At 43.4% G+C, this 26,151-nt stretch overlaps 1 long non-coding RNA gene across 1 annotated transcript; it reads right to left on the reverse strand.

The window, feature by feature from the left end:
• Positions 1–18,736: 18,736 nt before the first annotated feature.
• On the reverse strand, positions 18,737–25,185 carry LOC138757077 (uncharacterized). Its single transcript, XR_011353327.1, has 2 exons — positions 25,015–25,185; positions 18,737–20,174 (listed from the first exon to the last, which is right to left on the reverse strand). It is a non-coding gene; the product is annotated as an uncharacterized lncRNA (long non-coding RNA).
• Between the last annotated feature and the right edge of the window lie 966 nt (positions 25,186–26,151).

The following is a 26,151-nucleotide window of genomic DNA, read 5'->3' on the forward strand; positions in this document are numbered from 1 at the left end:
ATGACCTTTGGTCACAATCGTGAAAGACAAAGGGAGCATCTATCATTTTCTTTGGATAAAATTTCTTCCTCCAATTTCCCTGATTAACTGATTGATTGCTCTCATTTACAGCAGGAACTCAGCAGGTCAGCCAGCATTCATAGGTGGAAATGATCAGTCAGTGTTTTGGGTCTGAACCCTCTCTGCCTCTAGTTTCATTTACATCTTATCCCTATGCAACCTTGCCTCACTTTTTCATTCATATTCCTTGGTCCTTGTACTGACAATAACCACACCTGCAGTGCGAGTATAAGACAGCTTTAATAAACTAATATGTACACTAAGACATCTTGTCTCTCTGCAAGACAAACCCGGAGGGCTAGACTGCAGCTCTGGACTGTATATACAAGGTCACCGGGATGATCCCTGGTGACCTAGTGGTGTAATTACATATCATCACATTCACCCACCCCCCCCCCACTTAAAACAATTGTTATTCCCCCCCACCACCTCCCCCATCCTCCTTCCCTTCTTTGTAAGTTCATAAGTCCAACATTTTTTGTGGCTTCCGTCGCCTTCTAAACCTCCTCGCTAGTGGTATAGTGGTGGAGAGTGCGGTCTGCCTTTCAGCCTTTCTTGGTGGAGGTGTGGGAGTGGAAAGTACTAAATGGCCATGTGGGCTGGGGATCCTCTTGTATGGGATTAGGTCCTGCCATCAAGTCTAGGATGGTGATCTTTTGTGGGGCGGGCATACCCAGGGTCCTGCTTTCCAGGGTGGGTGGTTTAGTCAGTCCTCTGGGGTGACTCGATGGACGACTGTTCTAGTGACTGCCGCTGCACTCCTTGTTGATCCGTAGACATCTGTGTTTCCTCCGCGTTGTTCACACATCCGGCCGGCGCGAGATCCCTGGTGGCCACCAAGTCTTCTCTTCCATCTGGGAATGTGATGAAGGCGTACTGAGGGTTCGCGTGCCTCAACTCCACTTGATCCACCAACGGGTCCGCTTTGTGGGGTCTGCAGTGCTTCCGGAAGACAACAGGTCCTGGTGTCATCATCCATTTAGGCAGCACTGTGCCCGTCGTGGCTTTCCTTGTGAAAGAAAAGATATGGTCATGTGGAGTCTCGTTAGTGGCTGTACACGACAAAGAACATATAGAGTGTAGGGCTTCTATCAACACTTCTTGCGTTCCAGTAACAGGTGTTGCACCCGGTACTTGCTGGCAACAAGGATGTTGTCCAAATAAATAAAGACGAATCCAAGTCCGTGCCCACGAGGCGCTGGAAGGACTGAGCGGCGTTCTTGAGCCCGAACGGCATGCGCAGAAATTAAACAGGCCAAAGGGGGTGATGTTGGCTGTTTTGGGTATGTCCTCAGGGTGCACCGGGCTCTGGTGATATCCACGCACCAGGTCAACCTTGGAGAAGACCCTCACACTGTGCAGGTTGGCCGTAAAGTCCTGGATGTGAAGGATGGGGTAACGGTCAAGAACGGTTGCTTCATTGAGCCAGCGATAGTCTCCGCAGGGACGCCAGCCGCCGGAGGCTTTAGGGACCAGGTAGAGCGGTGAGGCCCATGGGATGTCGAACCGCCAAAAGATCCCCAGCTCCAACAGGTGTGAAAACTCCTCCTTCACTACCTGGAGTTTGTCAGGCAGGTGCCGGTGAGCCCTGGGTGGGGATGTGGTGGAACACCCCTTGGCACGACGAGGCATCACAGAACTGTGGCTTGAGGAGTGTCGGGAACTCATCCAGGATCTGCTGGAATTCATCTCTGGGTGTGCTGATTGTGGCCATCTGTAGTGTACGGACACCCTGGTGTTTCTGTGCACCTTGGATCTCTGGCAATGGGTGCATGTTCTGGCCCAGCTCATGATCTGCTCGGGGCAGCCCATGCCATACGAACCGTTCTGCCACCATCCAGACCGTGGACCTGATGGATGGATGTGAAAGGTCGTGGATATGATGGAAGACCTGCCTGCACTACTGCTGCGGAACCACTGGCCGTGGGGTGCCCATGGAGATATGACACAGGATAGTGCCTTCGCCGCTCGGAGTCGGGAGGTCTCGGAACCGTAGGCCCGTGATGGCAGTCTTGAAGGCCCTCGTCTCCTCATCAGCTTCCTGGTCCCGGCCGAGCTGGTCGAAGTTGAGGCAGATGGCTGGTCGCGAGAGTGCATCGGCAACGACATTGTCCTTCCCCGCCTTGTGCCGAATGTCGGTGGTAAACTCCAACATGAAGGAGAGGTGACGCTGCTGGCGGGCCGACCAGGGATCCTCTCCCATCGCGAGCGCCTGGGTGAGGGGTTTGTGGTCAGTGAAGATGGTAAAAGTCCTCCCCTCCAAAAAATAGCAGAAATGCTGCACCGTCAGGTACATGCCCATTAACTCGCGGTCGAAGGCACTATATTTGCGTTCCGGCGGGTGGAGCAGGCGGCTGAAGAATGCCAGCAGCTTCCAAAGCTCATTCACCTGCTGCTCCAGGATGGTACCGACGGCTGTGGCAGAGGCATTGACAGAAAATGCCATATGCAGGATGGTGTGCGGCTGGGCGAGCATGGCGGCCTTTGCAAGGGTGTCCTTAGTGGCCTTGAATGTGGTGCAGGCTTCTGGGTTCGAAGCGAGCATCTTGTGCTTGGCTGCGTTGAGGGCGAACAGCGGCTGCATGATGTTTGCAGCTCCCGGGATGAAGCGGTTGTAAAAGTTGATCATACCCATGAACTCCTGCAGCCCCTTGAGGCTGTTCGGGCATAGGAACTCCCTGATGGTGGCAACTTATGTGCCATTTTCTCCCAGTTGGCCGACTTCGGCCTTACCATCAACCCGGTCAAGTGCCAGTTCGGGAAAGAGTCCATGCAGTTCCTGGGCGTTATCAGCTGAGCTGGTCTACAGTGCACCGCTGGCACTACCTGGTGAGTTCGTCAATGCACCTCACAATCCCAAGCGGTCACCACATGAACTACTTCCTCACCTCAGGGCATGCTTGGACTCCTTCAAACCCCCACCACCACCCAGACATGGCACCCGCCCGACTCACATTCCTGGCGAGCTGCTTTCTGCGGAGTTCATTTTCATTCGGCGGGGTCAGATCACAGCACCTCTGCAGCGACCGTACAAGGGGCCGTACAGAGTTATACAGCATTCCGGCTTGACATTCACGCTGGACTAGGGTGGCAGGCATTAGCTGTTTACCATGGACAAGCTGAAGCCAGCGCACCTCAATCCCACTGAGCCCGTGGTCTTTGCCCAGCCCAAGAAGCAAGGCCGCCCAGCAAAAAAGGACGGCGTCGGTTCTAGTGGGGGTGGGGGCGGGGGGGCTCTGTGGCAGCTCACCACAAGGCAGGCAAACCGATCTCGCATGTAAGCCACGCGGCGGGGCAGCTGGCCAAAATGGTGCCGTCAGGGGTTTCCCTTCCTTCCAGCTCGGGGCTCAGAAACCCGCGTTTGGGGACCATGTGACGCCCACATGATGTCAGCGCCCTCCAGTGCGGTTCTCAGCCAGGTCCGGGCTGGGAGTATAAGTGCAGCCTAGGAGCCTGCAATAAAATAGTCTGCTCACTGAGCTCAACCCGTCTGGTTGCGTGTGTTATTGCAGGAGCAGTGTAGCTGCCGCTACACACTCATGTTTTGGACCATTTCCTAATGCAATAGAAATTTACATTGTTTCCACATGCTTGAATAGTTCTTTAATGATATCATTGTTTTTTTTGGACATACACCCCTGTAACAAGCCATTTTGGCCCACAAGTCTGTGCTCCCCAATTTACATCCCATTGACATAAACCCCCAGTACAATTTGAATGGTGGGAGGAAACTGGAGCCTCCAAAGAAACCCACACAGACATGGGGAGAATGTTCAAACTCCTTTCAAACAGCATAAGTTTCAAACCCTGGTCCCAATCACTGGGGCTGTAAAATCATTGCGCTAACCGCTACACCAACTGTGTCGTCCAATGTTCCACCAATGTAAAATGATGGCACTGCTGCAGCTGCTGGTGTGGATCCGAGAGAGTGGGAAGCAGAGACACAGTGCTCCTCCTCAGGTCCTACTACCTGGTCATTATGCAGACAGCCCTGTACAGGTTTTAAATGCTCTGCAAAAGGGGCTAATGGTGTTTTTTAAACATCAGTAAAACAACAGAGGTACATGCCCAAGATGGCTGGGCCCATGCTTAGCAGCAAACAGCAAGGGTTGCGGGATCTGAAAGGTCAGTGAACTGATGCAGGGCACCAGAGTGGGAGAAGATCCCCTGTTGAGAAGGAGAAGCCTGGGAGAGGGTGCTATAGGGAAGGAGACCACAGAAGTAGCCAGCGAGGGGGTCAGCGGCTGAGAGACTGCGGACTGCTGGAGACTGCCTCGTGAAAACCAATTACAGGATTATGATTTCTGAGGGTGCTGTTGGCAAACATGGCTCCCGAAGGGTCTGGGTGTTAGCAGCTTCCTGAACTAGAAGCTTGGCTCACCATTGGAACAGATTGCAGCCGTACGGCTGCAGAGGTTACAGGAGTGCAGAAGGCAAATCTATGGACATTCTGTGTCTCTGAAGGAACTCCCTTCTGCTTCTCTTGCTCTTATTGATAGGAGCACCAATAACACATCTTTTGGACACTATCAGTTGCCCCAATATTGCAATGACAAAGACTTGAGGGGAATGTTAGGCTTTTTTGCACAAAATATGAGCTGGCCTGGATCCAAACTAGGGAAGAGCAGGGAAGGGAAAGGTGGCCGACCTTTATGGCCTGGATGCCAGGGGAGTAGTTCAGGTAAGAGTCTCATCAGGGGGTGGGCCAGCCTGAGCCAATTAGCATATACAATCCATACCATTACAACACCCTTTTGTGTGCCATTACAGAAAATTTTGTCTCATTGATGTACCATCAATAATTCGCTAAAGGTGGAGTAGTGAAACAATCAGGCTTTTAATAGCTAAATACTGGAACACTATCAAACTACCATCCACCTCCTTGACTGATCAGAGCCAAAAGTAGAAGGGGGGCATGGAAGAGGCTTTGAGTAGGATTGGTCTCAAGAGGCGTATCCAGTCAGTAGCAGCCAATTACGATATAACAGTGGTTTACTACAGTTATGTTCATGACAATAAAGGAATCTTGAATTAATTGTGTCTAAACAGTAAAAGGCGAATTAGTGAGATAGACTACAAATGTGTGAGGAGAGTAGGGTTAATGAAGACAAATATAGGTTCCCTACAATCAGAAACTATGGAAATTGTAAGTGAGATCAAAGATTAATGAGGATTGACCAGAAGTGAAGTGAGATGGACTTCTTTCATGAAGGTCTTTTCAATCGGTGTCTGCCAAGGCAGGATATGATCAATTTGTGGATTCATTCTGCAAAATATCAGCATGTCAGCAAAACCAAATAATCAGTTAGTGCCTGTGAGGAATGTGTTAGGATTGATAAACTTTGACGAAGTGAAACTGCAGATAAATTTACAAATTTAAATTTGAAATTTATTGCTAACAAAGCAAGCAATACCGCATATGATGGACTCTCAGGTATGCTTATGAAACACAAGTTCATTGAAAAATAACCTTTCAATTAGAACTGTATCGTGGGTAGTAATGTGATTGGAAAAGAGCTTAGAGCTCATGAAGTGCCTTTTGTGAACACTGTAAAATGAACCGATTAGAGAACCCCTGCCCATGCTACATTTATATTTGCAACAGATGTGTGTTGGATGGTGCAATGACATGAAGCAGTGGGGGTGAGGGGGAAATTGAATAAAAAGGAGAAAGAAGTGCACATAATCTGAACCAAGGAACAACCTTAATTGCAAAGATTGTCTTGGAAATGATTTAGACCCAGAAGAATTACTTTAAGCACAGCAATGGAAGAGCTAAAAAGCTGTTGGTTCCTGTGCTCTGTGGGAACTCTTGAACTCTCTTAAAGAGTGTGGCTGCTTTTGTCAAAGTTAAACTCAGGAATAAGGAATTGGAAACAGAGAGAGAGATCTGAAGACCTCCTGGAATGCAAATTCCAGGATGTATCAGTCCGCAGCTCAAAGTAAAGGGGTTGACCATCCCTTTTTTAGAGAGACTGAAAGTGCAGGAATCCTCTAGCATGCAACAATTTCAAACCTATTTCCTATGCTGAATAGCAGAGGCAACCTTACCTTAAACCTGTAGCACAACTATGGGTCTATGGAGGAAATGATTCCACGGATTGTAATGAATACAAGTAAGTGGTCAACAGGTGTGAAGTGCTTCCAATGTTGCTGTTTGTAGCACATGTGCAGCCTATATACCGCTCTTGAAACCTAACAACCACCTGAGCTATTTTTTGTTACATCTGGAGAACCAGAATGGATCACATCCATTGTGTCATGGTGAACAAATCTCCAAAGGGGTGAAATGATAATTAACCCAGCCCTCAGCCTGAAGACACACATTCAGCAGCTACATCAAGCTGCGTGTACAATCTGAGTGTACGCGTATCAAGTTCTATCTGCCTTCAGTATCATAAGACTTGGGTGTAGCCCTGTTACCCCACAGAGTTATATTCTGTTGGACCTTTTTGTGCTGGCTGTTCTTTGTGGAGGCACTGTGAGAGACAGAGATGGTGGATCCTGTGGGATGTTTTCTCAAGCAGACTGTCAAAGTAATTTAGCAAAATACTGCATTCGCCAAACCCACAAACAAACACCAAGCCTTCACCTGGCTGTCAATGAGAAGGCCTCTTACCATCAGATCCTCTCTAAACCCCACTGCACATTGCCCCTGAGGTAGCTCTTTCTCCACATGGATTGTCAATTAGCCTGAAAGGACTGGAAAAAGTTATTGGAAAGACTTCACCCCTAGAAGCTGCCCAACAGATCTGTGAGCTGTTCCCTAGGTAAATACTGTAGCAGAGAACATGGAATGTTACAGCCATTTGTCCCTCAATGTGCCTTCTGCATAAACCTACTCAATAAACTAAACCTCACATCCATAACCCCCTATTTTCCTACATCCATGTGCCAGAGTCTTTTAAATGTCCTTATTGTACCAGCTTCCACCACTACCCCTCGCAATGCATTTGAAGCACCCATTATTCTCTATGTAAAATTTTCTCCATGTCTTCCCTAAGCTTTCCTCCCCTCACCTTATACAGACACCCACTGGTGTTTGCTACCCTATCCTCGGGGGGCGGGGGGGGGGGAGGTGCTGACTGTCCACTATTATCTATGTCTTTCATAATCTTGTAGACCTCCATTAAGTCTCTTCATATCCTTTGTTCCAAAGAGAAAAGCTCTAGCTCTGTTAACTTGCCTCATAAGGCACATTCTCCAATCCAGGCCACATCCTGGTCAATCTCCTCTGCACCCTCTTCATAGCTTCCAATCTTTCCTGTAATGTGGCAACAAAAATTGAACACAATATTCTAAATGTGGTCTAACTAGACTTTTATAGAGCTGCAACATTACCTCATGACACTTGAACTTAATCCCGACTAATGACGGCCAGCACATTGCAAGCCTTCTTATCTACCCATCAACCTGCAAAGCGACCTTGAGAGATCTACGGATTTGAGCCCTAAGTCACTTTGTTGTTCCGCACTGATATGAATACTGCCATGAACCATGAACTAAGCCTTCAAGTTTGACCTTCTGAAGGGTTCCTAATCATACTGGAGGTTCGGATCTGGATCCCAGGTTGCTGATGGTTTGTACTAGACTCTGTGTGGCTGCGGAGACTGCGGGAGCACTGGGTCAAAACCACTCTTGGGAAACTCATTTTTACTTTCTCTGAATGACTGTACAAGGTGTTTCAGACAATTTCTGCCGATGGCAAATCTGTCTGCCTTACAGCAGACAAAAGCAATTTCAGGTAAAATGACAATTTTTATTGCATGATAATAAATTGAATCTTGACTTATCTGGATTTAACTCCATTTGCCACTTTTTTCCATCCAACTTTGTCACCTGTCTATTTCCGGTTGTAACTTATGACAACCTTCAACACTATCCACCACACCTCCAATTTTCGTGTTGTCTGCAAACTTACTTACCCATTCAAGATATCCCACTGGGTCACTTATATAAATCACAAAGAACAGGGGTCCCAGAACAGATACCTGCAGCACTCCACTCGTCACTACGATAAACCATCTTAGACAAAATTTAATCTACCTGAAACTTACTGCTCCTCTAATATAAGATGTCCTCAAATGAATGGTGCAGGTTTGAATATTTCAAGGTGAAACTCAGAGCCGCACTTTCAAAGGCTTAGTGGGGAAGGACACCATAATCTTTAGTTGTACTCTCACAGGACACTGAGAGGTAAGGCCATGTGTAATATCCTCTCATTTGCTTCATGGTTGGACTGTGAAGGAAGAGGAATGGCTCTGATGCATTGCCAGAGAATGTACTGAATTGATGGTACAATGAATGAGGAAGATGTTTTACTGAATATATTATGAATGAAGTATACTTTTTAAAATTATATATCATGAGTGGGGTACATGGGCAGCATCAGTTAGATCCAAGTGAAACTATTGCACGTTCTGACTATAATTGTTCCACGTTTTATAGGTGTGATGTCAGTTGCTGAAGTTCTAAACTCTGAAGTTTGCTCTCTAAACATATGTTCCTGTCTTTCTTCCTTTTATTTCCCCCCTATCAATTAGCCTAAACCTTTTTCTGTGACATTTTATTAGTGAGCAAATGGTGATATATGTACTATAATTACCCTTATTTCCATTGATATAATCTGAACAAAATAATTTTATCCTATAGTATGGTAAGGAAAGACAATATTTGTTGTAACTTCAATATATGAAGCCTTTCCCTCCATGCATTGGTAATTCTTTAAAAATATGATTAGACTGTGGTTTGGACCTTGCATCACTTGCAACTTTGCAACAGACTACATTGATAAACCTGTCAACAGTATAGTACCCTATATTTTGGCAGTTAAGATGACCTTCAGTTAGGATGGGACCTCAATTTCAGCCTGAATTTCATGGTTAGTTCATATTTGTCGTATAAGACTTCCCGCCAATTTTCTGCTCGATGCCTCAGAGCAGCTGTAAGGAATGTGCTGGAGATTGGTGTCCGGGCCTCCCGGCAACAGCCCAAACATTGTTACAACACCCCAATCGCCAAGTAACAAATCTGTAAATTGAGCAAGTAAGTGATACAATAACAGTTAAAAAAAAAACTTTTGCTTCTGGCCAGGAAGATGCCAAACAGAGCTGGGTCCAAGTCTTCAGCATCGGCAACTCCATTCTCAACATCAGGTGAAGTGCCACCTGCATCAAAGAAGTCGCCTCGGGCTTCCAGGAACGAGGGAGGACCTCGGGCTCCCGGGCAGGATCGGGGACCTCGGGCTCCCGGGCAGGATCGGGGACCTCGGGCTCCACAACTGTTTTTTTTTTACAATTTACAGTGGTGGAGAGGTGTCAGAGACTGGAAGCAGTGGCGGTGGTGTGGAGGTGGTCAGGGACTGGTGGCAGCCGTGGGGAGATGGTTGGGACAAGCCCGCTATTCCAGCCAGAATTTTAAGATCATCTGTTTTTATATCTGGCCTATAAGACAACCCTTTTTTTGGGGTATTTTATTGGGTGCTTCAAGGGTCGTCTTATCCTCCGAAATATATATTTTTTAGTATGTATCACATAGTAATTTTATTTGAAATATCTCTTAGAATCTGGAAGGGAGTCATTCAGATAGCCTCCCAACCAATAAATTGAACTGATTAAAAATTAACTGGTACACAGAAAGGATAAGATACTGGAAACACTCAACAGTTCAGGTTGTACCTTTGAAAAGGGAAATAGGTTAACGTTTCCGGAATGACCCATTATTAAAATCTGTTGTTACTGATATCATGAAAACACTTCAGGGTAATTGACTGCCCCACCACCCACATTGGAATGATATTTTTCTCAGAAATGGGGATCTATCGACACATGTGAGATCTGCTCGTTTCTAATTTTGTTTGCCTCATTAACCAACTGAACATCAGGCTTGCTGTTATTTGTTTTCACATAACTGGAACCCACCCCCCCCCCCCCCAGAGAATATCTGATGATCAAACTTTGTTTGATGCATGAAACAATACAAAATGCATCTAGCATAGAAAAATAATCACCAAGAAAAGACAGTAAATGTTAGAAAGCTGAAATAAAACAGTCAATACAAGAAACAAATAAAAGGCACCTCATCTGCTCTCTGTCCAGTGGCCATCCCGAACTCTCAGTACGTGACTTCAACTCCCCATAACCACACTGACCTGTCTGTCCTGACCCTTCTCTACTCCCAGAGTGAGGCCCAATGTAAACTAACAGAACTCTTCCTGGTAGCCTGCAGCCCAATTTCCGATAATGAGTCCCATCTTTCATTATTTGTACCCCTACTGCTCTTCCTCTTCCCTCACCTCTTTTTTCACATCCACTCCCACCTAGCCTCACCATCCATTTTGTTTCCCTCCTTTGATTCTATTCTCTCATCACGCCCATTTCCCCACTGGATTCTTCTATTCTCTTCTCTCCCCACCCCCACAACTGCCTATATACTAGGTTAAATAAATGGTCTCTCTTTATGCTACATTCTCATCATCCCTCTTTATTAGATTACAGCACTATCTGTCTTGTAATCAAACACTCCACCTTGTATAGCTCATCCTCCCTTATCTCACCCCTTTGTTTCTCTCTCCCCTTTGTCTTATTATACCTGATAATCTATGCTTCTGCCCTTCATGTTTCACTTCTATCTGGTTCATTAATCTGACCCACCCCTTCCAACCATCCTCACTTTCTAAATTTCACCAGTCTTTATCTCCCACTGTTGTTGCTCGACCTGGTGACAGATTGTATTTCATGTCAGATTCCAGCATCTGCAGTCTCCTGTGTGTCTCTCTCGGTTCTGCGTGCTGAATAGTTTTACAACTTTGTTTTATGCGTGAAACCTTCTCTTTCCACAAATGAAATTTACTTTTTAATGGATCATGCCTCCAATTGAATTTCATTTCATTGGTGATAAGTAACGCTTTGATCTCTGAAGATTCAAGTGAAATTCCAACCTGACCAATAACCCAGCGTTCAGACCTAGATGGAAGTCACATCTTCCTGCCACAGACTGGAATAAAAGACATATTGCCTGTGAAGAACGAAATCATTTTTATTAACAAAAGGCCCATGTGCTATAACTCCTGATTCCAATTGATTGCTGCAAATCTTACCTTTATTACATTTAAAACCATTTCTAACCAGTTTTCTCCTGGCTTTACAAGTTGATTGACTCTAAAATTGCTGCAATGTATCAAGATTCTACAAGATGATGGCACAGTGTGCGGAGCAGTTAGCACAACACTATCACAGCAACACAGGTTCAAATCCAGAGCTGCCTGTAAGGAGTTTGCTCATCCTCCCCGTGTCTGCGTATGTTTCCTCAGGATACTCCAGTTTTCTCCCACCCTCCAAAAATGTACAAGGGTTTGTGGGTTAATTGGTGTATTTGGGGAGCACAGGTTACCATGATAGCTTAAAGATCAAAAATAGATTTTATTTATAAATATTCCCTCAAGCCATTCCTTCCAGATTCCAATCACCCATTAAATGTAAAAAAAAATTATTCCTCAGATCCTCTCTAAACCTTTTACCCATGCTCTAAACTTATGTCCCTAGTTTTAGATGTCTTTGTTCTAGAGAATAATTTTCGATCTACCTTGTCTATGCCACTCATAACTTTGTACACCTTTTTCAGGCGATCACTCAGCCTCTGCTCCAAGAAAAACCCAGCTTGTTCAATATTTCCACACAATGAAGCACTTGTGAATCTCCTCTGAACTGCCTCCAGTACAATCACATTACTCCTATAATTTGATGTGTCTTGGGCATTAACAGATTCCTAATCATATTGGAGGCCGGGAGCCAAAGAGGGTGACTCGGATTCTTGGAGCTTGAGTTCACTGCTGGAACTTTCAGGAGGCTGCGTGGCTACAGAGGCAGTGGCATCAGAGGTGGTGGGATACTTGGACAATATATGTCTCTGAAGGGACTCTCTTGTGCTTCTCTTTCTCTTCTTATTAAGGACACTGGACTTGAAGCACCTCTTTTGTGCCTTTATGGGGAAAACAAAAGTAAATGAATTTTGTGCATTTATATACATCATAATAAAGAAATTTTGATCACATTCTCACTATGGTTTATCCAATTTTAAAAAATGTATTATAACCCTCCTATCTTATATTCTATACTCTAGCTAATGAAGGCAAGCTTTCTTCAAGGGTTCTTGACCACACTATTTATTGTGAAGTCACTTTCAGAGGTACTTGTATACCAAGGTCTTTTTGTTCCCCAGTAGTTTTTACAATTGAGTCCTCCCAGAGTGTGTCACCTAACACTTATAGGGAATAACTTCCATCTACCATTGAACCATGGGCTGCTTCATTTGCTGAATAGTTGCAAATGGAATTGAACTTTGTGCAAGTAGCAGAGAGCCTCCTCACATTTTGCTTTATGAAGGAAGGTCGTTCTTCTTTCTTTGGCTTGGCTTCGCGGACGAAGATTTATGGAGGGGGTAAAAAGTCCACGTCAGCTGCAGGCTAGTTTGCGGCTGACAAGTCCGATGCGGGACAGGCAGACACGATTGCAGCGGTTGCAGGGGAAAATTGGTTGGTTGGGGTTGGGTGTTGGGTTTTTCCTCCTTTGCCTTTTGTCAGTGAGGTAGGCTCTGCGGTCTTCTTCAAAGGAGGTTGCTGCCCGCCAAACTGTGAGGCGCCAAGATGCACGGTTTGAGGCGTTATCAGCCCACTGGCGGTGGTCAATGTGGCAGGCACCAAGAGATTTCTTTAGGCAGTCCTTGTACCTTTTCTTTGGTGCACCTCTGTCACGGTGGCCAGTGGAGAGCTCGCCATATAACACGATCTTGGGAAGGCGATGGTCCTCCATTCTGGAGACGTGACCCATCCAGCGCAGCTGGATCTTCAGCAGCGTGGACTCGATGCTGTCGACCTCTGCCATCTCGAGTACTTCGACGTTAGGGATGTAAGCGCTCCAATGGATGTTGAGGATGGAGCGGAGACAACGCTGGTGGAAGCGTTCTAGAAGCCGTAGGTGGTGCCGGTAGAGGACCCATGATTCGGAGCCGAACAGGAGTGTGGGTATGACAACGGCTCTGTATACGCTTATCTTTGTGAGGTTTTTCAGTTGGTCAAGAAGCAAAAGATGGTTGGTCCTTGGACGCTACCTTGAAGAACTCCTGTAATAATAGTGATAATTGACCTCCAACCCCCATTATCATTTTTCATGTGTAAAAATGGAGCCCCTCATGTTCCTTTTAAATCCTTGCCCTCTTATCTTAAATCAGCCCTGAAATGTTGTCTATTTCTCTCCATGGATGCTGCCTGACGCACTGAATACCTCAAGAATTTTGTTTTTGTAACATAATATCACAACTCTTGTACTCAGTGCCATGTCCAATGAAGGCAAGATTGTTTAATGCATTCTTCCCCACATTGTCATATTTATCACTAATTTCATGCCAATCTGTTTTTCCATCCATAACACTCTCCAGGGACCTGCCATTTCCTCTGTAAATCCAGCTTTGGTTTAATTTCACAAAATGCACCTCTTTACACTTGTCTGAGTTAAATTCCATCTGTCATTTCTTGGACTATTTTCTCAGTTGATCTAGATGCTTTTGTAATCTTGGATAATCATCTTTACTGTCCAACCAAAGGCCCCTTCACAAGGCAAGAAATCCTCAACAACTTGAAGGAATTTTCAGCCAATAATCTCTAAGATTGCAGGAGTATTGAGAATTCAAATCCATGTACAAGAAGCAGATAGAAGCTCATGTTCAATGGCTGAAGAAACATCACACACCAACTATGGCAAGGTTAGTAGGCCATTACATCCTATAAAAGGAGATGCTTCGCTACCTGATGAGAAAAACACTTATTATGCTCAGTTTGAGGAGAACTCGGGTGTCTTCAAAAATCCCTGCAGAAGCAGATGACCCTGTGATATCTGTCTCTGAGCCGACGTCAGAACATCATTCAAGAGGGTGAACCCTGGCAAGGTGTCAGGCACTAATGGTATATCTGGCAGGATACAGAAAATCTGTGCCAACCAACTAGCCAGAGTGTTCACAGACATTTTCAATCTCACATTGGAGCAGTCAGAGGATCCCACCTGCTTCAAAAGGGCATCAACCATCCTGGTGTTCAAGAGAAGTGTGAGCTGCCTCAATGATTATCACCAAGTAGCACTCACATCTACTGTGATGAAATGCTTTGAGATGTAGGTAATGATCAAAGTTAACATATATGTAATTAAAGATCTGGACTCACTGCAATTTGCCTAACATCACAATCACTCCACAGCAGATGGAATATCACTGGCTCTCCACTCAGCTTTGGATCACTAAGACAACTGCAACACATACATCTGGTGACTCTTAATAATCTCCAGCTCTACCTTCAACACCTTCATTCCCAGTGCTGATCAACAAGCTCCAAACCTTGGGTCTCTTCATCCCCCCTCTGCAACTGGATCCTTGACTTCCTTAAGTCATGAACAAGGGCATGCAACCTTTTTTAAAAAAACTCACATTCCACTTTAAGTATTCCCTGCCATTGGTGCTCTGTTCTTAGTAAGGGATTACTTAAAGTGGTATGTGAGAGTGCAAAGAAAAAGTTTGAAAACCACTGTTTTAATCGTACCTCATTGACTCATTTTGTGCAGTTTCATAACGCCAAACCAAATGGGCCAATGACAATTTTTTTCAAGCAGAATATTTCAGTTACAATTGGGTCTAGAGCAGTGGTTTTCAACCTTTCCTTCCAACTCTCATACCACCTTGAGCAATCCCTTACTAATCACAGAGTCCTTACGGCACAGGGAATACTTGAGGAATGGGAGTTTTAGAAAAAAAAGGTTGCCCACCTCTGGGCTAGAATAATATACTAAATTTGAATAATTATTGTTTAGATCATCTACTTGTTAACTATGTTCCTCTTTGCAGTGTTACCTGACTTGCTGTGTATTCCCACCATTTTCTGTGTGAGAATTTTGGCGAATTCTGGAGATTGCTCAGAAGAGATGACTTGAAGACGTGGGAGAGAGTGAAACATTGATATACCATGGGACCCGTGATGAGAAACTTCAATTATGTGGAAAGGAATTGTTCTTTGTATACAGGAGGGAGAGAGATTTCACTGGATCACAATTGATGAAGACTTTGTCAGTAAAGACACTTTAATTTTAAGGAAATGGCCTTAATGGCCTCCTTCTGGGGCTGGAGTTTCCCTGACTCACATCCATTCATTTGACTATGCTGGACTGCATGCTTTGAAATAGCATTCTTGTTACATTAGTTAAACTAATCAATATTTCATAGAATTTTCAATGTGGTCCTTTCATCTCGCAGAGGCCGTTTATTTTCTAATCTTTCTTTGTAGTTCCTTGCTTTCACTCTTGTTCCCTCAAGGTTTTTTCTCCTTTCCATGTTTTCACCAATGCAACTTTCTTTTGGAGTGAAAAGTATGGCAAAACAAGCAGACTGTTAAGCTTTAGAATAATCTCCGCAGGAGATGTATCTCATTACATTATTTATTGTGCTGCTACACCCTATCAAGAGTGATGAATCCCGTCACTCTTCCTGCACCTCAGGGCAAAGTTTGTGTGCATGAAGCTTTATCATTATGTGCATCATTTGTGTATGTGAAGCTCCGTACAATGCTCAAATCTGAATTGTACTCTTTAAAAGGTATATTATTTGGTGATGCATTCAGAAAAGCTTCAAGCATATGACATATGGCTGAATGAACTTTGGTATATAACATTGTGTGATGCATTCAGAAAAGCTTCAAGTATGTAACAAATGGCTGAATTAACACATGTTTATTAAGAAACCATTTAGGCAAATCTGACTTGAAATAACAACATGCATCTTGATGGATATAACTTATCTCTTTTATATATTTTTTTTTAAAAATGGGACAAGATGTCTGGCATTAGGAGTGTTTCCTTAGTCATTAGTGTTGGAAAGAATTAACTGTTCAGCTTGTGTCCCTCCTGACATTCGATTCCACCAATGGCAAATCTTGGAAGGGGAGAACTATAATCTATTTGGCAAGGGTGATACAGCACAAATTTATATCTTTTGTGCAAGGGACAGATTCTACTGGAATGGGGCATCTCAAGGTATGTTCAACACATTAGGTTTGTTCTTGAACAAGTTACTAGCTGTGACTGTCCACTGATAATGAGATCAATAAATCAGGCCCGATAATTTTACAAATAATTCTGGTCACAAGCAAAGTGTCTTTTTCAAATGCATTTATGAAGCCATCGCAGATTGCAGAGACATTCCTTCTCTGAGATTTTAAGCATTAACTAATCTGATATAAATAGATTTGACTGAGCACTTATGATTGATCTCTACTATTCCTGAAAACCAATAAGTTATAGCAGTAAGACACATTGATGTTTGGACTTTAATTAAGTAAAGTTTTCTCAAGTGACACCTCCCATCACTGAACAGTTGTTCTACCTGTAGCTTGCAATTAAGGTGATTGCAGCAAAGGGCTTTCATGATTATGAAATTGCATGTTGGTACTGACATTGATAGCAGATAATAAAACTTGTATTATAATTATATATGTACATTATCCTGTGAAGACAGTTACCTGATATCTGATGAATAGAAAGCAACTATTTTACTCAAGAGACTTTTAGCCAGCTTCTATTAATCCAGTGGTTCTCAACCTTTTTCTTTCCACTCACATACCACTTTAAGTATTCCCTATGCCATAGGTGCTCTGTGATTAGTAAGGGATTGCTTAAGGTGGTCTGTGAATGGGAAGAAAAAGTTTGAAAACCACTGTTTAGTCATACTTAATTGACTCGTTATGTGCACGGTTTCATAACTCCAAAGGAAATGGGACAATGACAATTTTTCTGATGCAAAATATTTCAGTAACAATTGGGTCTAGAGCAGTGGTTCTCAACCTTCACTTCCCACTCACAGACCACCTTAAGCAATCCCTTACTAATCACAGAGCACCGATGACATAGGGATCACTTAGAGTGGTGTGAGTAGGAGGAAAAGGTTGAGAACCACTGAGTTAAACACTACCAATTTTCAAATCCTTCCACCATCCATTCTTTGCTCATATATGGAGTATTAAAATCAGCAGGGGTGCAGTGCTAATTTTTTTTGGTGCTGGAGCTCACCAAAAACGGTGACAGAGGGGTGCTGGAGCTGCCCCATGAGGTGCCGGAGCGGCGTTCTGGTGAGCTCTGGCAGCACTACAACCCTGGGAATCATATAGAAAATATAAAACATTTTGACTTATATAAACACACACACAGAAACGCAAAAAAACACACAGAAACACAAAAAAAACACAGAAACACAAAACACATAGAAACACAAAAAAACACACAAGAAACACAAAAAACATACATAGAAACACAAAAAAACCAGAAACATACACAAAAACACAAACATACAGAAACACAAAATAACACAGAAACAAAAACACAAACACAAAATGACACAAAGAAACAAAAACACACACAGAAACACAAAATAACACACAAAGAAACACAACACACAAACAAAAAAAATCACACACACATACAAAGTAACACAAAAACACGCACACAGACACAATAAAGCAATTTCCAACAGTGCTTCATAGTGAATTATCAAATCAAGGTTAACACATTGAGACATATGACCACTTAGACAAAGACAGATTTTAAGGAACATCTTAAATCAAATTTAAATTTAATTCAAGTTTATTTATCATCTGATTGTGCAAGTACAACCTGAAAAAAAGTGTTCACCGGTCCTCAATGCAACACAGTACAAACACACATACAGACATAACACATATGCAGATAAATGATATATATGCAGTGGTTATATAAAAATATATATTTTAAATAGTTGAGTCACACAGGATTTGTATGAGCAGTTGTTCAGCAAGTTCATTGTCTGTGGGACAAAGCTGTTTCTGAGCCTAGTGGTTCTGCTTTAGGTACTCCTGCATCTTTCCTGATGGGTGTAGCCGGCAGATGCACCATGCAGAGTTTTGGGACCTCACTGATCTTGTGCGTTCTCTGTAGACAAATGTCCCAGTAATTCAAGTTGATGGTGGGAGAAAGACCCCGTGATCCTCTTTGCACTCTCTTCTGGTACTGAGGGTTGACCTCCAAACTGATGCTTTACAGTAACTGTACCACACTGTGATGTAGCCAGCCAAAATGCTCTTCACAGAGGGTGGTGGCCAGTAGGTTTGCCAGTCTCAATCTTCTCAGAAAGTGCAGTATTGTTGTGCAATCAGTAATTAAATGGAGTGCAATGAACTTCGAGAAGGCTTTTGATAAGGTGCACCATAATAGACTCATCAATGAAGTTAACTCGTGGTATAAAAGGAAATTGGTGTCATGGGTATGAAGATGGATAAGCAATAGGCAACAGGAGCTCATGGTAAGAGGTGATTTTTCTGACATGGAGAAAGTGAATATTAGTATTCTTCAGGGATCAGTGTTAGGAAGGTTGATTTACACTAATGATCTAAACATGGAGTTGCAAGCTACATTTCTAAAGATGCAGATGACACAAAACTTTACAATATTGCAAACAGCAGAGATGGTAGTGATAGGTTGCAGCAGGAACAGACAAGTTGAATGAACAGAAGGTTGCCAGATGAAATTTCACGTGGAAAAGCGTGTAGGATCATAATTTGGTAGAAAGACTGAGGAGAGGCAAGATAAAATGGAGGCGACTATTCTAAAAGAAGCAGAGTTTATGTATTTATTTCAGATTTCAAGCATCTACAGTTTTTTTTTAAAAATTGTCAATGAAAGTCCCAGGGTAGGTTAAGAATGTAGGTAATAATGCACAATTTTTGGCTTCAACAATGGAGGGATGGAGCATAAAAGCAGAAAGTTACGCTCAATGTTCTTTTAAAACCCCGATCCAGTCACATTTATTGGATTCCTTCGTGCACTATCAAGCCACACGTGAGAGACAATAAACTATGCAATGGCGTAATATCAGATAAAGTGTAATGAGATAGTTGAAGTAAATTCCTAAACTGATTTTTTTTCTTGAATTTAGCCAAGGTATGTGTAGCTTGTTTGCTAAACTATAAATTCACTGACAAACAGCATTGAATTTATTCGTATAATATCAATCACTTTGCCATAACTCTTGTTAATACTCCACTTCCCTCTTAAAAGATTTGGATTAAAATATGTTTTAATCTTAACCACTTTAAATTATATCTGAGAACAGTGGATAAATAATACAAGAAGGTAGACACAGATATGAAAAAAAATCACAGAATGCCATCTGGTGGGAAATTCCTTAGGGATGTTTAACTGTCCTTTTTCAGGAAACACATGTAAACAACCTTATATTGTGTCCCTAACACTGAATCACAAAGTAGGGTAAAATTGAGCATATCAGTCTTCTGCAGTCGTTCAAACCGTTTGATCCCTCCTCCCTCTCAATACATACAGACACTCTCACTTTCCCCTCTTAAGATCGTGGTAGCTCTATCACCACTACCTCTTGTGCAATACATGCTTCCACAGTCGAGTCAGACAGTATTTTCAGCAGGGAAACAGAGGCTTTAGCCTAACTTGTCCATGTCAATTTTTTTTTTAACCCAACACATATGCTTAAATTCAGCCTTTATCTCACTGAACCTTTTTTTATCCATGTGCCTATCGAAAGATTTTTTTTAAATGTTACAATTATCAAGATTCAAGATTAGATTTATCATCATGTAATAAAACAGTGTCATCTTACACAAAATTGCTTTTGTCTGCTGTAAGGCAGATAGATTCATTCACCATTGGCAGTAATTATGTGAAGTGCCTATTACAGTCAGAGAAAGACAAGCAAAAGAGAGTTCCCATAGTGTCACCAAGTGTCCATGGATTCACCTCCAGAGCTCCCACAGCCGCACAGATTCCAGTCCAAACGATTGTCAATCCGAGCTCCAGATCAGAAACTCCAATGTGATAAAAAAGCTGGTTCCAATACCTGGTACCCCTTCAGCCAGTTTTGAGCCAGTCTCCAGCCATACGCAGCCAGGTGCAAGACCCTTTACCACAATCTCCAGCATGAATCACCAGCAGTCCACTACTTGTGTGCATCCTTCAACCGCAGATCCCTTCACAGGTCCGCTGCCATGGTCACTGTCCCATGGGTCATCCCTGTTGCTTCTCCTTCTCAGACACAGGGTGTGTCAAGATTTAAAACATGAGAACAGATGAGTCAGTTTCAATAACTGTAATGACATTGCTTACTTCAATATTTTAGTCTGACATATGGTTCCTTTGAATTGCATATTTATAAAGGAAGTGCACTAGACTGAACAAGATACCTCTAAATGCTCAAGCATCTTTGCTTGTACAAATTATTTCACACAGTGGGCTAAAGGCTGTTAAAAATCCAGGCACATTAAAATGTTGCTATAATGGCTGACTCTGGGAACACAGATGTCCCAGTTATTGACAGACAGAGCAAGTATGCCTGTGACAATGTCTAATATGCTAAATGGAAAAATGATTTCTGGTATGAATCTTCCTTGGTCTGTTACACTTGTTCAAAGTAAAATTGCTGGAGGTTGGTTTGATTTAAGACAATTAGCCCAATGGTCTTATGTTAACTTGTCCCCAAAATGGGGTCCAACAACCTATGCTCTGCAGACAGTTCTGTTTGTTATAATGCTATCCTTTAATTAATAATGAGTGTATATTCATACACGTAAGTGCAATATACATATGCACTGAAATTCTTCCTGCTGGAGCCAAATAAGCACTTTTGTTAAAAAAAACTCCAAAAGTATACATTAAATTATCCCAGTACAGAATGAAATAATAAATATAACAGATAGATAATAAATATTCAGTTACAATTAGTGCAAGAAAATAGTAAGTGGTGTTTCAAAGGTGCAGACAGTTTTTTTTGTGGTGCCAGAGTAGTTTATGGTTGGGGTAGAACGGGGAGGTTCAAGAGCCTGATATCCTTTGGGGGAAAGAAACTCTTCTGGAACCTAAAGGTTACAGACTGGATATCAGTCTTCTGTTTCTTCTTCCTGAAGGTAGCAGAAAGAAAAGGTTGTGACCTGGGTGTTAGGGTTTTTTTTCCAGATGTTGGTTGCCTTCTTGAGGAGGTGTCTCGCACAGATGTCTTCAGTGAATGGGAGGTCAGGGCCTATGATGGACTTGGTCTTGTTTGCTGCTTTCTGCAGCCTTTGCACTCCTGGCACTCAAAATATCATATCCAGGCTGTGTTGCAGCCAGTCAAAACTGATTACTCTTGTCATATACACTAGATAAAGTTTTATGAAGACTGATTCTCGTTGTATAAATGCTTCATATATCCACATAATTCAATAAGACAGAACTCCTGAATAATTCCTAACTGTGGTACCTCTGTCACAGCCTCTGACAGCTCATTATAGCCACCACCCTCTGTGTTAAAAAAATATCCATCAGATCCCCTTTAAATCTTTCTTTACTTACCTTAAACATAGGCCCGATTTATACTACCCAACCTTGTTAAAAACGTCCCTCCTCAACCTCTTAAACTCCATACCTATTAATTTATCTCTCAGTGACCAATGGGAGGCCTTCAGTATAACCTCATTAGAATGATATATATATTTTTATCCATCCAGGACTTTTAACATTCCTTATCCTTTTTATACATTTTATTTATTAGAAAACAAAGTAATAACCACATTTACATAACTGAAATGTTAACAAATTATCAAAATCATTTGTGGTTACAAAGATATAACCTAAAAAGAACTACAGAAAACCCAAAATGAAAACCCCAAACATTATCCCTCCCACTATCCTATCTCTAACCCACCTACCCCATAGTGAAGAAAAAGCTAAAGAAATAAATAAGGAGAATATCTCACATCATTCATTTACTATATGATAAGGAGATCCAGCAGCATTCAAGAGCAATGATTTGACATTCCTTATCCTTGTAGGATTGTTTGTTGGAGCTGTTGCAGTTGATTTTAACTAATAAGGTGGGGTGGGGTGGTCGTGAACCATGCAGAAAGACAGAGGGAAGCAATGCAGAGACCAAACCAAAAGTTAGAAAAGAGAAAAATATGAGTGAAGTAGAAATAGTCAAATGCAAAAGAGAAAGAATTTTGACAAACAATAGATTTTGAAAAGACAATAAGTGTAAGACTATTCTATCTGCATACCTTAATATTCGAAACAAGGTCAGTGAACGTGTGGCACATATCAGAGCAGAGGGAGTTTGATTTTATAGCCATTAAAGAAATGCAGTTGCAGGGTGGAGATGATGAGAATTAAATATCCAAGGGTATCAGGTATTACGGAAGAGCAGGCAAAAATGTAAGGAAGGTGTGGCAGCTCTTAATTAACGATGAGTTCAGGGTGATAGTGAGAGATGCTCTTATGCAAAGATCTGGGTATTGATTAGGAATAGTAAAAGGGAAAAAAAAAATCACTGGTGGGAGATATCTAAAGGCCACTAAATAATAATATGATAGTGGCAAGACAATGAACCAAGAAAGACCTGATGCTTGTAAGATCACAATTGCAGTTGCCATGGGAGACTTTAATGCACATGAAGATTGAATCAAATTGGTTGAGGCAGTCTTGAGGATGACTTCATGTAAAGAGGAGGTTGGGAGGCTTGTCAAATGGTGCAGGAAAACAACCAGGGTTTCCACATCAACAAGACGAGGGAGATGATTGTGGGCTTCAATTGCTTCATCGAGGGGAGAGTGTTGAGCACAAAGTTCCTTGGTGTACATATACTGAACAACCTATCCTGGACTAACAATGCCTCCTCATTTGTCAAGGAGGCACAGCAGTACTTTAACTTGCTAAAGTGGTTGAGGGCAAGACTACCAGCCCCACTTTGACAACCTTTTACAGGAGCACATTTGAGAGTGCCTTGTCTGGTTGCATCATTGTCTGGTGCGGTATACCTGTGAAAGCTTGTTCCTGAGCCCTCGAGAGAACATTATCTTAGATATGGTCTTGTGCAATAAGTCAGGTAAAATTAATGAACTAATAGTCTGGTGTCCTCTCGGAAAGAGTGATCATAGTATGGTTGAACTTGTACAAATTGAGGGTGCAATAGTTCAATCTAAAGCCAGTGTATTATGTCTAAACATCTAAAAGGATAAGGGAAAAGTTAGTTCTTGTAAACTTGGAGCACAGGCTATACAATTGAGGAATAGTGGAAACTTAGAGATTTTTCTCAGTACTCAACTAAACAAGGACAATTAAGATGGGGAGAGCCAGCTTTGGATAACTAAAGAATTAAAGGAAGAGATCAGTAAAACCTCATGCATATGAAGTAATTGAGATTTGTGTTTAAAAGGCTTCGAGATAGATGCATGAATGGATGGATATATATCATCTGCAAGCAGAAGAATTTGTGTTTAATTGTTGGCAGTGGGTCAAAGATACCGGTTAGGGATCCTCAATAAATCTTTGAGCTCTGTTTAAGCAATGCTCCCAATGAATGTCATCAATAAGGGAAAAAGAGATCCCAGTGATCTTCTTGGATCCTCTACATCAGGGGTGTCAAACTCAAATTCACAGAGGGCCAAAATTAAAAACTTGGACTAAGTCGTGGGCCAAACTAAATATTTATTGAAAATTTTCAACAACATCTGCATGTTTTTTCTTCTTTCAACATATGTAATGTTAATTTTTTTTCTTATTAAAATAAATGTTTAATAATAGTTTTGGTTAAACTCTTTCCAGAAGAAGCATTAACAAATGAGAAATAAAATATTCAATAAATAATATTTCTCTATAACCTTTAAGCTCCTTTTAAATGTATTTTTTTTTCACAAGCCAACAAGTCAAAAAAATAGCAACTTGCTTCAATGACAAACAGGTTTGTCTTTTAAAATGATGAACATATAGTCTGCCTCCCACCTGTCTTGAAAGGTCCTGTTTTCTCTCTTTCGTTTGGCCATTTTTCGTAAGGGGTTTATTACATGTGAGTTGGGCGACAGGTCGCAGATGCCAATGAAAGAGAGGAGGTGAGGGCAATTAGCGGGCTGGCGCCAATGCATTTGCAAAGCATTCTGGGATTTGTACTATTAGTTGTGCATGCACTATACTGGCGCGGCGGCCAGCTCTAATACATATTTGATATGATCTTGCGGGCCAAATATAATTATATCATGGGCCAAATTTGGCCCGCGGGCCTGAGTTTGACATGTGTGCTCTACATTTATATCTGGTCTGATGGTTTGCAGATACCATACCAATGATGCAGCCAGACAAGACGCTTTCAAATGTGCTCCTGTAAAAGGTTGTCAAGCTGGGGCTGGTAGCCTTGCCCTCAACCACCTTAGCAAGTGAAAGTACTGCTGTGCCTCCTTGACAAATGAGGAGGCATTGTGGGTCCAGGATATGTACCCCAAGGAACTTCGTGGTCCTACTCTCCCCTCGATGAAGCAACGGCTGTATCGTGGAGAACGGTCGATCTTCATCTCCCTCGTCTTGTCCATGTTGAAACCCTGGTTGTTTTCCGGCACCATCTGACGCGTCCCCCGACCTCCTCTCGACATGCCGACTCATCGTCGTGGCCGATCAGGCCCAAATACTCGCGTATCATCCGCAAACCTGACTCGTCGGTTTATGCGACAAGAGACAAAACAATTCAATAGTTTGACAATTGCACCCAACACCCCGACTCAGATCCTGCCACCATGTCGGTTCGTGCTTGCAAAATGAATGGTTGAAGTGATTCACTGGGGTAGGAACGGTGCTGTTATTGTGTGGCTGAAGGCCTTGTGACAGTGAACGCTCAGCACTGCAAATGACTTGCTGCAGGCTTCCTCTCTTTGGCTTGGCTTCGCGGACGAAGATTTATGGAGGGGGTAAAAGTCCACGTCAGCTGCAGGCTCGTTTGTGGCTGACCAGTCCGATGCGGGACAGGCAGACACGGTTGCAGCACACCGGAGCAGTGGCGGAACGAGGGAAAATAGCGCCGCTGGCAAGCACTGAAATGGTGTGTCCCCCCCGGTTAAAATATACTTACTTCACCCCTCAACCGCCGCCACGCCACCCACTTTGCCTTCTCCAGCTATCTTCGCTGCCCCCTCGTCCTCACTCCGCGGAGGGGAGGGCGTGACGCACCGCCCGCACGCGTCTGTGAACAGCGGTCGGCCGTCGCCCATCTCCCCCCTCCCATGTGACCCCCCCACGTGCACCGCTTCCGCAGACAATCTGCACCCGCCGTGAGACAACGAGACGCATTGTCCTTTGTGACGTCAGTGCCCGTCATCCTTCACGATGCAGAACTACTCACGGTATGGAGGTATAAACAGAGAGACAGAGGGAAGAGAAAGAAAGGATGGGGGAAGGAAGGAAGGTGAGACTTGCAGGCAGGCAAGGAACAAGCCGCCTTTTTCTTCAAGGCCCCCATGTTCCAGTGTACCTCGACGTAAGGAAAGGGGAGTGCACTCATGGAGGGGGTTTCTCTGCCTCATGGAATTCTGGGAGGGCAAGTCCACCATCGCTCGGTACGTGCCGAGTGCCGGAGGCCTCCCAAGGAGTCTTCGAACCAGGGGATCGTTTCTTGGCATCGGATTCCAACATAGAGGCAGGGGAATCTTTCCCTGCAGAATGGAATAAATTTATGACTCCTGAGTGGGGCGGGGGAAAGAGGAGGAGAGGTAGGATCAGCGAGGCTGAGCCGGTTGGGCATCAGGGGTAAGATTGGGGGAGGGGGTGGGGGGAACGAACAGACAGCCAGGGCTAGGATTAGCGATGTGGTCGGACATCACATCAGTCTCGGGCGTTAGATGTTAGGCTTACACGGTCAGTGTCGCAGCGGGGTAAGGATCAGCAGTCTTGTCAGTGGATGATGAACACAAGGCGAAAGGCAAGGATCAGTGTTGGGCTCGGGAATTCAATATTGGGCAGGCGAGGCGAGGTCAGTGGCACCACCCTTCCCCTCCCCTCCTTCGTCTCACCCAAGGCATGTTTCCTGACTGCCATACTCGAGATATCCCTATTCACAGAAGCTGGCAAGCAACCGACCCTTTATTACATAGATTCTGAAGATGAGGCATATGGCCCACTGGTGGGGCTTAAGAAGATTTTAGTGGGCCGTTGGAATATTTTGGGAAATAATTAAAAAGTTGGTTTGAAAAAAATAAACTCGTTATGTTGG

Source organism: Narcine bancroftii, chromosome 1 (assembly GCF_036971445.1).
Source record: "Narcine bancroftii isolate sNarBan1 chromosome 1, sNarBan1.hap1, whole genome shotgun sequence".
Lineage (NCBI taxonomy): Eukaryota > Metazoa > Chordata > Chondrichthyes > Torpediniformes > Narcinidae > Narcine > Narcine bancroftii.